This window comes from Nycticebus coucang, chromosome 13 (assembly GCF_027406575.1).
Source record: "Nycticebus coucang isolate mNycCou1 chromosome 13, mNycCou1.pri, whole genome shotgun sequence".
In the NCBI taxonomy this organism is placed as follows: Eukaryota; Metazoa; Chordata; class Mammalia; order Primates; family Lorisidae; genus Nycticebus; species Nycticebus coucang.
In genome coordinates, this window is record NC_069792.1 from 33,008,186 (window position 1) to 33,021,954 (window position 13,769).

The window sequence follows — 13,769 nt, forward strand, 5'->3', positions numbered from 1 at the left end:
ATTTATTAAAGATGCTTTACTTTTGGAGACCACTATGATAACAGAGGGAGTTTTCTTTTTTCAATGAGCTATAGACCGCGCTGCACTAAGCGCTACAGACTTTCTAGTTCATCACTAACTAAACAGTTTTGAAATCCCAGTGTGAGGCCCTATACGGAAAGAGAAAGAAAAAAGTATGCAATCAAACAAGAAGTTCAGCAGCAGTCAGAATTTAGGAACAATTCCAAGCTTCATTTTTTTAGATCAACATTAAGCATGCAAATATCTGAAAAAATTCCAGAAAAGACTAAAATGTGTACCATGCCATTATAGGATTAAGTGCCAAGAATTTTTATAAGGTTGAGATATTGTGTAAGAATTATAGTAGGCATTTTTAAAATCTCTCTAATGAAGAACTTACACAAACATATCTGTTGTAATTAAAAAGAAATTTCAATTAGAAATTCAGAGAAACCCTCAATGCTCAGATAATAAAATGAAAAGCTTTAGTCTCCAAAATAAGTATTAAACTGAACTATTCCCATTTCTATCATTTTGCTCTTCATGAAAAATCATCCAAAAGGACACTATCCTCAACAGTGTGGGGCAGAGGAAAGAATCATCGGACTGACTGAGGAGATGTTGGGTTTTACGACCAATGCCGTGAACTCTGCTTTTAAAGGCATCCTATGTTTACACACGAAGCAGACAGTAAAGAGCTGAGGGAATGAGCTCTGAAGACGGACGACCTGGCAAGTCTGATTCTGCCCTGGATTAGCTATGAGACTCAGGAAAATGGCCTCGTCTTGCAAAATAGAGGTAAAAGGCACTACCGTATAGATAGGAACTCAAATAACAGCACAGTCACCATGACGACTCCTACTAGTATAACGGCCTGCCACAGCAAAGGACACTGGAGTAGTCTCCTAACTCTGGATCTTGCCTGTGCCGCTTTCTGGCTTTCTAACCGCAAACAAATGCCCCCTTTCTTTATCTCATGATCTATAAGAGATCCTTCCAGCTATACCACTTTGTGATGGTCGTCTAAAAAAGAAAGGGCGTGGGAAGCTAGCTAACAAAATTATTCTACCTTATTTGGAATCCTTGATAATTTAGAAGTTTCAGTGATACAGTAAGTGATATTTAAAAGCTTTAACCTAATATTGAATAGCCTTTCTAAAAGAAGTCACTCAGGTGAAAATGGCATACAAGCATTCATTTATTCATTCATTAATCATCTATTATACACTTTAAAATGTGCAAGGCACTGGAAATACAAAAATGTTTCATTAATACCTGGTAACTATCCTCAAGAAGTTCACATTCTAGGCTGGGCAGGGTGGCTCACGCCTATAATCCTAGCACTCTGGGAGGCAGAGGCAGGTGGGCTACCCTGGACTCAGAGGTTCGAGACCAGCCTGAGCCAGAGTGACACCCCATCTCTACCAGAAAAAAGCCAGGCGTTGTGCCGGGTGCCTGTAGTTCCAGCTACTTGGGAGGCTGAGGCAAGAGAATCTCTTAAGCCCAAGAGTTGGAGGTTGCTGTGACCTATGATGCCATGGCACTCTACCGAGGGCCACAAAGTGAGACTCTGTCTCAATAAAAAATAAATAAATAAAAAGGAAAAAAAAAGAACTTCACGTTCTAGTGGAGAAGAAATTTAAACAAATCACTACATACAGGCACACCAAGGGTACTAACAGCAAAGAACTCACAGGTTGTTTCAAGAGCAAAGAGATTCCCAACCTATCTAGGGATTAGCTCTTAAGAAAAATATCCTGGACAGCTGACATGACAACAAGGCTTATAAAAAGACCTGGGTAGATAGGAAGTCTGGACTTCAGTAGAACTCAAAGACTGGGACTGAAATAGGAAGTAGTCTTTTTATTTTGTACAAACTTATTTGTCTTCAATAAGCAGAGGTAAATATTGAGTAATAAAAGAAGTTTATAGCTAGGCCAGATGTGGTGGCTCACTCCTGTAATCCTAGCACTCTAGGAGCCCAAGGTAGGTAGACTGCCTGAGCTTAGAGGTTCAATACCAGCCTGAACAGGAACAAGACCCCACCTCTAAAAATAGCCAGACTTTATAGTCCCAGGTACTTGGAAGCCTGAAGCAAGAGAATTGCTTGAGCCCAAGAGTCTGAGGTTGCTGTGAGCTATGACACCATGGCACTCCACCAGGGGCGATAAAGTGAGACTCTGTCTTAAAAAAAAAAAAAGGAGTTTCTATCTAAGCTGTTTAAGGGAAGGATCATGCCTTCCTGGTGGGAATACAAATTAATACTCATCATCCTTAATGCTCATCATCCTTAATCATCAGAGAAATGCAAATCAAAACTACTTTGAGATATCATCTAACTCCAGTAAGATTAGCCCATATCACAACATCCTAAGACCAGAGATGTTGGCGTGGATGTGGAGAAAAGGGAATACTTCTGCACTGCTGGTGGGAATGCAAATTAATATATTCCTTTTGGGAAGATGTTTGGAGAACACTTAGAGACCTAAAAATAGATCAGTCATTCAATCCTATAATTCCTCTACTAGATATATGCCCAGAAGACCAAAAATCACATCATAACAAAGATGTTTGTACCAGAATATTTATTGCAGCCCAATTCCTAATTGCTAAGTCATGGAAAAAGCCCAAGTGCCCATCAATCCACGAATGGATTAATAAATTGTGGTATATGTACACTATGGAATATTATGCAGCCTTAAAGAAAGATGGAGACTTTACCTCTTTCTTGTTTACATGGATAGAGCTGTGATATTTTTCTTACTAAAGTATCTCAAGAATGGAAGAAAAAGTATCCAATATACTCAGCCCTACTATGAAACTAATTTATGGTTTTCATATGAAAGCTATAACCCAGTTATAACCTAAGAATATGGGGATGAGGAAGGGGGAGAGACAGGGGAGGGAGGGGGGAGGATGGGCAGAGGGAGGGTGATTGCTGGGATTACACCTGTGGTGCATCTTACAAGGGTACATGTGAAACTTAGTAAACGTAGAATATAAATGTTTTTTTTTTTTTTTTTTTGTAGAGACAGAGTCTCACCGTACTGCCCTCGGGTAGAGTGCCGTGGCTCACTCACACAGCTCACAGCAAGCTCTAACTCCTGGGCTTACGCGATTCTTTTGCCTCAGCCTCCGGAGCAGCTGGGACTACAGGTACCCGCCACAACGCCAGGCTATTTTTTTTGTTGCAGTTTGGCCAGGGCTGAGTTTGAACCCGCCACCCTCGGCATATGGGGCCGGCGCCCTACTCACTGAGCCACAGGCGCCGCCCAAATACAAACGTCTTAACACAATAACTAAGAAAATGCCAGGAAGGCTATGTTAACCAGTGTGATGAAAATGTGTCAAACGGTCTATAAAACCAGTATATGGTGCCCCACGATCACATTAACGTACACGGCTATGATTTAATAAAAAAAAAATTGATCTTTAGCCCTTAACATAATGTCTTACAAGGCACTTAATATTTACGAATAGACTCGGTGCCCATAGCACAGTGGTTACCGTGCCAGCCATATACATCCAGACTGGTAGGTTCCAACCCAGCCCAGGCCAGCTAAACAACAATGACAACTGCACAACAACAAAAAAAATAGCCAGGCGTTGTACTGGGCACCTGTAGTCCCAGCTACTTGGGAGGCTAAGGCAAGAGAATAGCTTGAGCCCAAGAGTTTGAGGTTGCTGTGAGCTGTGATCCCACTGCACTTTACTGAGGGTGACACAGTGAGACTGTCTCAAAAAAATATATATGTAGATAGATATATATTTATATATGTTAAATAAATAATTAAATACTTGCAATTAAAGAAAATACTGAGCAACCATTTATACATTCTAGCAATTCACATTCTCTAAATTTCATAAAACCACCCCTTAATGAACTCAATTTCTTTATAATTTTGCCATTTTGTTATTTTCAACAATAAGCTTTTTTGGTAAACAAAAAAATGGTTTCTATATTGATATCAGGATCCCATCAGCTTTTCCGGGCAGCACCTGTAGCTCAGTGGCTAGGGTGTCAGCCACATACACTGAGGCTAGCAGGATTGAACCTAGTCCAGGCCAGATAAAACAATGGAAACAAAAAAAAAAGCCGAAAGCCAAGAGTTCTGGCAGAAACCTGTAGTCCCAGCTACTAGGGAGGGAGCCTGAGGCAAGAGAATCACTTGAGTCCAAGAGTTTGAGGTTGCTGCGAGCTGTGACACCATAGCACTCTACCCAGGGTGACAATTTGAGACTCTGTCTTGGAAAAAAGAAAAGAAAAGAAAGAAAGAAATATGGTTTCCTTTGGGTGTGCCTTATAAAAATTCTTATATTCAAAATAAAATTTTAACTTTGAAAAATATAAGCAGAAATCATTCTTAAGCCTTCAAGCACATAAAACTCATCTTACAGAGGTTTGCAACCATCAGAATAAAGAAATAAAAAAAGAAAATGAAGACACAGGCTTGTGCTGCACCCCAAGGACTCAGAAAGATATAAAACAAACTCAGGATGATGGCTGCCAAACACAAATAAAGTTAAAAGGGGAATTTCAGGCTCGGTGCCTGTGGCTCAAGCGGCTAAGGTGCCAGCCACATACACCTGAGCTGGCGGGTTCGAATCCAGCCTGGGCCCACCCAACAACAATGACGGCTGCAACCAAAAAATAGCCGGGCGTTGTGGCGGGTGCCTGTAGTCCCAGCTACTTGGGAGGCGGAGACAGGAGACTCCCTTGAGCCCAGGAGTTGGAGGTTGCTGTGAGCTGTGATGCCATGCCACTCTACCCAGGGCGACAGCTTTCTGTCTCAAAAAAAAGCGGGGGGGGGGAATTTCAGGATAGTAGTCTAAGGTATGAATTTATTTTTAACTTTTCACTGTGGAAAATTTTAGAAATACACAAAAGGTGACAGACGAGCATAATGAACCACATGTACTCATTACCCTGCTTTAAAAATTACCATACCAACATTCTGGTATTGATGGCTCATTTATCCCTATTCTTCACTTTTTTTTCTGGAGTATTTTAAAGCAATTTTAGACAACTTTGTGGTTTTGTTTTTTTAAATACATCAATGTGTATTGCTGGTAATATCTTTTTTTAAAAAACGTGAAATCATCTTACAATGTCCATAAAGTCTTCGATTTGCCTCCAATCTATAGACAGAGCTTAATTCTTCTCTTGAATGTGTGTTGGACTAACGACTATCTTTGAATTAACCGAATATGGTGGATGTGATGGTATGTGACTTCCAAGTCCAGGTCATAAAAGGCATTGCTAGTTCACTTGGATCATTCATTCCGGAAAAGCCAGTTGCCATGTTGAAAGGACAGCGAAGGCTATGTAGCCCACATGCAAGAAGGCTTTCTGCCAAGAACCACAAGAGTGAGTCATCTTGGAAGTGGATTCTCCTGCCCCAGTAAAGCTTTCATCATTGATGGTCTGTGCCTAGATCCATTAACTCATCAGAAGTTATACAGTGATTCTTCCCGTTTTGTCATTCCTTTTGCAATTATGAGCTGTTGATTCTTCTATGAAGAAGTACTACTTTCCATCATTAGCTCTTTGGTACAAAGAAATTATGTTTCATACCAAACAAGGATAAATGTTTGATTCTTTGACTGATTGCAAGAATAAAAAATCAGTAATCTAGTAACCTCTAAGGTATTTGATGAGTTGTTCTATTTTTTTTTTTGAAGAGTCCATGTGAACTCAAGGGTCTTTATATATTAATGTGTTCTAACCCACTCCAATACTCTTTCTCCATGTTCTAATTGTCCAATCTTTGCTCAACTAAAGCTCCCATAAATTCAGCTCTTTTGTAGTTTTGATAAACCTTCAGTAATTGCAGATCGCTTCTGTGTGAAAATTTAAGGCAAGATGTCTTGAGATAATCTTGTACATTGCTTGCCCAGAAGCTGAAATGACCGTTTTCCAGGAACTCTGGTTCCCTTGAGAGGAAAATGGTATTGAGAGATCACAACTTGAATGCTGGGGTTGTTGATTGCTACTTATTTGTTACTGCTTTTAGGCATTTCCAGGAGAGAACACTAATACATACGGTTTGAAAATGTAAAAAAAAGAAAAAAATTATGATTCCATGTTATGTTTGAAAATGAAGCAAAAATTATAGGATTTTCACTTAAAATCTTTGATTTCATATTTGTTTCTCTTTCCTCTTCTGCCTAAAATCTTGTTTCCCATGACATTAACATAATTGCAGGATAACAACTTTATATAACTTACTATCGAATGCCATATAAAACTTCTTTGAAGGTTTTTGTTTTTGTCTTTGGCATATAAACCCATGAGATATAGTCAAAATCTTATTATTCTAATGATTAATTATTCTCTAAGTATTTACAACAAAAATCAAAATATAGTTAGGTTATTTTTTCCTTTAGTTTATTTTCCATTGTTAGAGGTCTCTTTGTTATTGCATTTTAATTTTTGTTTTTAAATCATGTAAAACAAGGGCTGGGCCCAGTGGCTCATGCCTGTAATCCCAGCACTTGGAAGGCTGAGGTGGATGGATTGCCTGAGCTTGCAGGTTCCAGAACAGACTGAGCCAGTGCAAGACCCTGCCTCTAAAATATAGCCAGGCGTTGGGAAGCTGAGGCCAGAGGATCACTTGAACCCAAGAGTTTGAGGTTGCTGTGAGGTAAGACGCCACAGCACTCTACCAAGTGTGACCAAGTGAAACTCTGTCTCAAACATACATACATACATAAATTATGTAATTATACATGGTTCCAAAGTCAAAACAATGAACAAGATTCACTCAGGGACATTTAACTTCCACTTCTGTTGGGTCCCCTAGCCTCTCCCTCCTCAAAGTCCCAGTTTTGATTTATTCCTTCATCATCTCCTCAGTAGAGTGCCGTGGCGTCACAGCTCACAGCAACCTCCAGCTCTTGGGCTTTGGGGATTCTCTTGCCTCAGCTTCCCAAGTAGCTGGGACTACACGTGCCTGCCACAACACCCAGCTATTTTTTTTGAAGTTTGGCCAGGACTGTGTTTGAACCCACCACTCTCGTTATATGGGGCTGGTGCTTCCCTGAACATACATCATTTTATGTGCAGTTTATCTTTGGGATAGATTCCTAGAAATGTAATTTCTTGGTCCAAGTGAAATACATACAGTTTTCCTAAATGTTACCAAATTTCCATTGACATGGATTTCCATTTGGCATTCCTACCGGCAAAATGTAAGAATGCCTGTTTCCCCAGCAAGGCTTAACCAAACAGACATTCTTACCTATTTCTGGATTTTTACATTAAGACTTACATTTGCTATCCCTAATGCTTTTCAAGATTACTGTTACATACAACGTAGTTCACTGTTACTAAATCATATACAACACACTTTAAGATAGACTGCAAATGGCTTTTCAATAAAAATCCATTTTTAGTGTCAAATAATTAATTCATTAAAACATAGGTACCATTGGGCATTCAGTCTGGTATCTTGTCTTTTATAAGAAAGGAGTAGAGCTGCGGATCTTTTACTTCTTTGTGCCTTCATTCCTTGAAGGAATGACTGTCTTCACGATTCAACTAAGGGCTCTACAGAACTCCAACCCAAGTTCAAGTGTCATCACTAGCATAGTTTGATTTTTCTTAAAGTCTTTCTGCCACTTCATATTAATTAATTTTCTCAGTCAGATCATACCTGACACTTCACTTATCTCTCATTCTCTTCTTTATGTGGCATTACTAAGCAATTATCAAAATTTCTTACAGATTTATCATTAGAAGAGCTTTTGCACACGGCTCATTTTTTAACCCTATTCCCACTCGAGTCCCTGTTTTCATTATCTAACGCCATGACTGGTAGGAATACTCTCTTAACCAGACTCCCACTCTCTACTTGGTCTCTCCTCTCTGCAGTGCCTACTACAGGGTATTCTAAAAGTCTCCACACATAGGAAAAACTTTAACACAACAGATCCCTTAGACTGTGTTCTCCAGGAGTAAGGGAGAAGACTGTGTATGTTACAAAGAGGTGGCCATAGAGAACACATAGAGAATATTTTGTATTTTTTTTCTACATATCTATATCTATCTTTCTTTAATTCAAATTGAGTAAAAAAGGGAAATTAGAGGCTCAGCACCTGTAGCTCAGCAGCTAGGGCGCCAGCCACATACACTGGATCTGGCGGTTCGAACCCAGTGCAGGCCTGCCAAATAATAACTACAACAAGAAAAGAAAAAACAAAACCAGCCAGGCATTGTGGCAGGCGCCTGTAATCCCAGCTTCTTAGGAGGCTGAGGCAAGAGAATCACTTAAGTCCAAGAGTTGGAGGTTGCTGTGAGCTGTGACAGTATCACACTCTACCGAGGACAATATAGTGAGACTCTGATGCAAAATAAAAAGTAAAATAAAATAATGGGAAATTAGACAAATTGATATACTTAAAGCCTAAAAGAGGATATTTTTACAATCCTAGTATCTGCTACCCTTAAATTAAATGCCAATGATGGCATGTATAAGGATTTTTACAAAGTACAATAAACTTTACACACAGTGGAACAGACTATTATGTGACATTATTCAGCAATATGATTACTAGAATCTGTCTCATTACAATAGCAAAAATATTTTCAGCATGTACCAAAGAAATGCTTGAACTATGCATCTTACTATGTAGAACAAAATTATATAAAATTATATATATATATATATATATATATATATATATATATATATATCGATCCATCTATCTTGGGCTCGGTCCCTATAGCTCAGAGGTTAGGGCACCAGCCACATACACTGGAGCTGGCATGTTCAAATCCAGCCTAGGCCCGCCAAACAACAATGACAACTACAACCAAAAAATAGCTTGGTGTTGTGGCAGGCGCCTATAGTCCCAGCTACTTGGGAGGCTGAAGCAAGAAAATCGCTTAAGCCCAAGAGTTGGAGGTTGCTGTGAGCTGTGATGCCACAGCACTCTACCGAGGGTGCAAAATAAAACTCTGCCCCCCACCCCCCCAAAAAATATATACATATGTATATAGGTTCAGTGCCCTTAGCTCAGTGGCTAGGGTACACTGAGGCTGGCGGGTTCGAACCCAGCCTGGGCCTGCTAAACAACAATGACAACTACAACAAAAAAATAGTCCCAGCTACTTTCAGAGGCTGAGGCAAGAGAATTGCTTAAGCCCACGAGCTTGAGGTTGCTGTGAGCTATGACTCCACAGCATCCTACCGAGGGTGACATAGCAAGACTCTATCTCAAAAAAAATAAATAAATAAAAAGTTTCTAAATGTAAAAATAAATTCCTTTTCTGGCATTGTTTAAAGTTAGAAAAGTACCCCTAAGTTAGCGATTACTAAATTTATCTGAGGCAAGATTGCTTGAGTTTAACTTCCAAAGCTGCCATTTACCCTGTGTGTGTGACCCTGAGCAAAATAATGAACCTAACTGTGCCTCAGTTTCCTTATCTAATAATGACAACAATACCTACCTTATAGGCTTGTTGTAAGGATTGAATAAATTAAAACACCTGGCACACAGTAAGCACATTCCAGAAGCAGTATTTTCATAAAGCACAAGATCAATTAGTTTTCTAAAGTCCTGCACTATGACACAGTCCAATGAATATGCTCATGACTTCTTCAAACCTGAACTACCACTTAATTCCTGGTCTATAAAGTTACAGCTTACCTGGATCAAAATTATCACCAAATATTCTCTTGGCAGGAATCTTCAGGGCCATAGCAGGAAACTGCTTCTTTAACTAAAAAAAATTTAAAATAACATTACAAATTACAAATAATTTTGCAAGTGGTCTAGTTATGCATGCACCAAAACCAAATATAACCTGATTTTGAAGAAAACCCATTCTAAAACACTTTTAAACAGATGCCCACCCAGTGCACAGTATTAAGTTATACCAGTAAACCACACACTGACTCAGCATCTTTATTTGCCCCAATAAAACACTTGGTATCTGTGTTGCCTTGTATCAGTTACTTAACATCTCTGGGCCTCAGTTTTCTGGCCTGTGAAATGGAAGTAATTTTAGCAATTCCTTTACAGATTTATTGTGAGACTTAGAGGAGATTGGATGTTAAGTGCTTGGACGAGAATCTGATGTGTAAGTACATGTTACTCACCATTTATTACCTCAAGAGGAGATGTGATCTTTTGTGTTCCCTCTACATGAACAGATTAACAATAGTTTTCTTTCTTTTCTTTTTTTTTTTTTTTTTTTGTTTTTTTGAGACAGAGCCTCAAGCTGTTGCACTGGGTAGAGTGCCATGGCATCACAGTTCACAGCAACTTCCAGCTCCTGGGCTTAGGTGATTCTATTGCCTCAGCCTCCCAAGTAGCTGGGACTACAGGCGCCCACCACAATGCCCGGATAGTTTTTGGTTATAGATGTCATTGTTCGGCGGGCCCGGGCTGGATTCCAACCTGCCAGCTCTGGTGTATGTGGCTGGCACTGGCCGCTTAAGCTAGAGGTCCTGGGCCAACAACAGTTTTCTTAAAAAGCTGATGTATTGACACCTGCCCACGCTCGATGGGCTCCAGGTAGGGTCTCCAGCCCGGGTCGGAGTCCGGGGCTCCACGTCCTGCCCCCCTCCAGCGCCCAGGCCAACGGGAGGCATTAGAGGTGAAAAGGAGATCAGGTCACCACCAAGGGAAATGTATCCGGAATGTTCTCAATGTCTGCCCTCTGGCTGAGTGAATGGATTGCTGCAGTTCAGGCCTGTTGAATCAACAAGGCATTCAGTAGTGAGACTTTTATTATCAAATAGTACTGACGGAGGAAGTTTAGTTTCCTCTTCTGGTGAGAGGATATTCTGTGATGGTTTAAATTTTTCAGGGCTACTCATCAAAACATCGTCTGATATAATTGAAGAATTAGCTCCATTCCTTCCACAACATCTGAAATTTCTTCTTTTTTGTTAATATTATCTGCTACTCCACCAGCAAGAAGAGGCAAACTCAATTCTTTCAATGGGTAAGTAATGCACGCCAAAGTTTACCCTATTTTCATCATGTTTCGCTTCGATTAAATCTTGTGATCCAGGACACTGAGCATCTTCTCCTAGGTTGCTCTGGCTTTCAGGAGTATTTTCGAACAAAGTCTTCTTATCATCGTGTTCATTTTTGGTACTCCAAGGACTGGAACTCTCTGGTGATGCAGTTTGTCCTAGGAGGCCCACCGCACCCCTGCTCTGAGACGCAGCTTTGCTGACAGACTTAGGTGTTCAACGTCTTTTGAGAAGGATGTTCAAAAGAAATGGAAAGTCTTGAAAATGATATAACGGGACTTTCAACCCTGAAAAATCCAGCATCAAACACTATTTTATCAATCTCCTTTGGCATCCTAGAGGCTGCTGCCTCCGCATGTTCTCCCAGCTTCGTCTTCTCTCTCTCTGCACTTTTTATTGCAGCCAAGCGATTTCTAGCTGCAATTCTTCCTCCATCATGTGGAAGAATTTGTTTTGGTTTATTCACCATACTTGAGATGACTTTTTTCCTGAAGACTAAAATGCTTGCATTACTATTGTTTTGCCACCCAGATTCTTCAAGTCTGGTCAGATTGTTGAATTTTTGCTTTACATCTTCTGTCTGAAAACTAATCATATCCCAGAACCTGTCCAGATCTGTGTGAGTAATCTCCTTTTCACCTTGTTTATATTCACAATCATTCACTAGTCCTTCAAATTGTTTGACCCTTTCCTTCATAAGGAGTCTTGTGGGACCAACTGCTGTGCGAATACGATCTTTAGCATCATCTGGAATGTCCGATCTCAGCTTCTTCTCCCCCTGAAGGCAACTTGACATTGTTAATTTCTCAGTTTCTGACTGGAGGATATTTCTGAAATATGGTACATATCTGTCCTTCCTTCATTTCAAGTGATGGGACCTCTGTTACTGGAAGGCCATTTGACTTTTTAATAGATTTATTATGATTTAAGACCTGTTCTTCATTCCAAACTGTTAGAGAACACAAAGGATGTTGTAATTTATTTGAATCTTGCTGTACTAACTCAGTAGCTGACATTTTACATTTTAGCACCAAAATATCTTTTGTTGCTTCTTGAGTCTTATCCTCTTCTATTTTGCAAGGGGTCCAGGTGTAAAACTGGGTGTCGAGAAATCGTCAGCACTTCTGGGAGTCATGGGTGTGACTTGATAGGTCTTCAGACCATCCAGGGGCTTTGCAGGTTTTGTTTCTTTTTGGGGGGCGGGTCTTCCTTTATTTGGTGCCTTTCTTCCTGGTTCACTGTCACCAGTGGCTCTTGAGAATGGCTTTCTTGCTGTGCTGGATGAGACTGCTCCAGCAACCTGCTTTGCTGCTTGAGCAGCAGATCAAGTCATTCTCACCGACGTGGACACTACAGGCTGTCCAACTTTTCCCTCTTTGTCCAACACTTTGTTTTCAGAAGTTTGTCTTTGACCAGGTCATACTGCTGGTCATACTCCCATTATTGGGAGTGATGTTCGAGCAGTACGAGTGAGCCTCCTAGGACAAACCAAACAGGTCTTTGGCCTTTGACCTTGTAATCCATACAGAAGAAGTCTTTTGTGGCCCAGCTTTCATAGCATTCAGGTTTGATGAAAGGAAACCAGGCGTATCAGGTCTATAAAAACCCACTTTAAACGCTTCTCGTTTAGCTTTCTCTTTCTCTGTGCTTTCAATTTTTGTAGTTGCTTTTCTTCTTTGTATTTTTGGAGCGTTTGTTTTCGTTGGTCACACAGAACAGTTTTTATTGACCTTGGCTTGGCGTTTTCTAGAGCAAGCTCTTGAGATGTCTCATCTAATTCAACAAGAATTCTACCTTCCAAGGTTGGAATGCTGACATCTTTCAAACCAAAGAGTCTATTTTGTTCATATTCCTTATGTCTGTTTTTGTTTCTCAGACAGTGATTTCCTTTGAGCAAGTTTAGTCCTAATCATTTCAGTACTGAAATCCTTTCTGAACCGACTGGCAAAATGTGATGAAGACATTCTGAAGCACCTCCTAGCGTGAATCTCAAGTGAATCAAAAGTTAAGGAACCCTGGAAGTGGACGCACACCACCGCCTCCAAGGCTCGCCTCCATACAACTCAAACTTCCTGCACTGAGCCCATCTTTGGATTTTTAAATAATGCTTTCTGAGTATTGTATATAAAATTTTAGAAGTGAAATTTCTGTGCCAATGGATATAGAAACATTGCTTTAAATTTTTGCTAAATATTGAAAAAAAAAGCTGATGGATTTTGCTTTAAATAACCTCTGCTCTAGCCTTCTTATTAATATTCTAATACATTCAGGCGGCACCTGTAGCTCAGTGGGTAGGGTGTCAGAAACATACACGGAGGGTGGTGGGTTTGAGCCTGGCCTGAACCTGTTAAACAATGACAACTGCAACAAAAACAAAAAAAAAAAATAGCCAGGCACAGTGGCAGGCACCTGTAGTCCCAGCTACTAGGAGGCTGTGGCAAGAGAATCACTTGAACCCAAGAGGTGGAAGTTTTGAGCTGTGATGCCACAGCACTCTACCAAGGGTGACATAGTGAGCCTCTGTCTCAAAAAAAAAAAAATTCTAATGCATTCATATCAGATTTGCATGTCCCCAGAGAAGGTAATCTTGGCCCTGAAGAAATTAAATTTGAGACAGTAAAGTCACAAAAATGGGTTATATTTATAACATAAACTTAATATAAACAAAAACCACACGCAAATATAAAAACTACAGTTCTAACACCTCGAAATACCAAGAATAAAAGAATGCATTAATCACTTTACAATATAGGCATACTGTCAACTGGAAAATCTATAAAA

General features: G+C 40.0%; 1 protein-coding gene and 1 pseudogene across 1 annotated transcript in view; one reads left to right on the forward strand and one right to left on the reverse strand.

The window, feature by feature from the left end:
* The window catches only part of LOC128563566 (uncharacterized), an 856,840-nt gene that overhangs the window by 368,864 nt on the left and 474,207 nt on the right, over positions 1–13,769 (forward strand). The gene's annotated exons all lie outside the window — the stretch shown is intronic.
* LOC128563553 (disks large-associated protein 5-like) lies at positions 4,683–13,209 on the reverse strand (annotated as a pseudogene).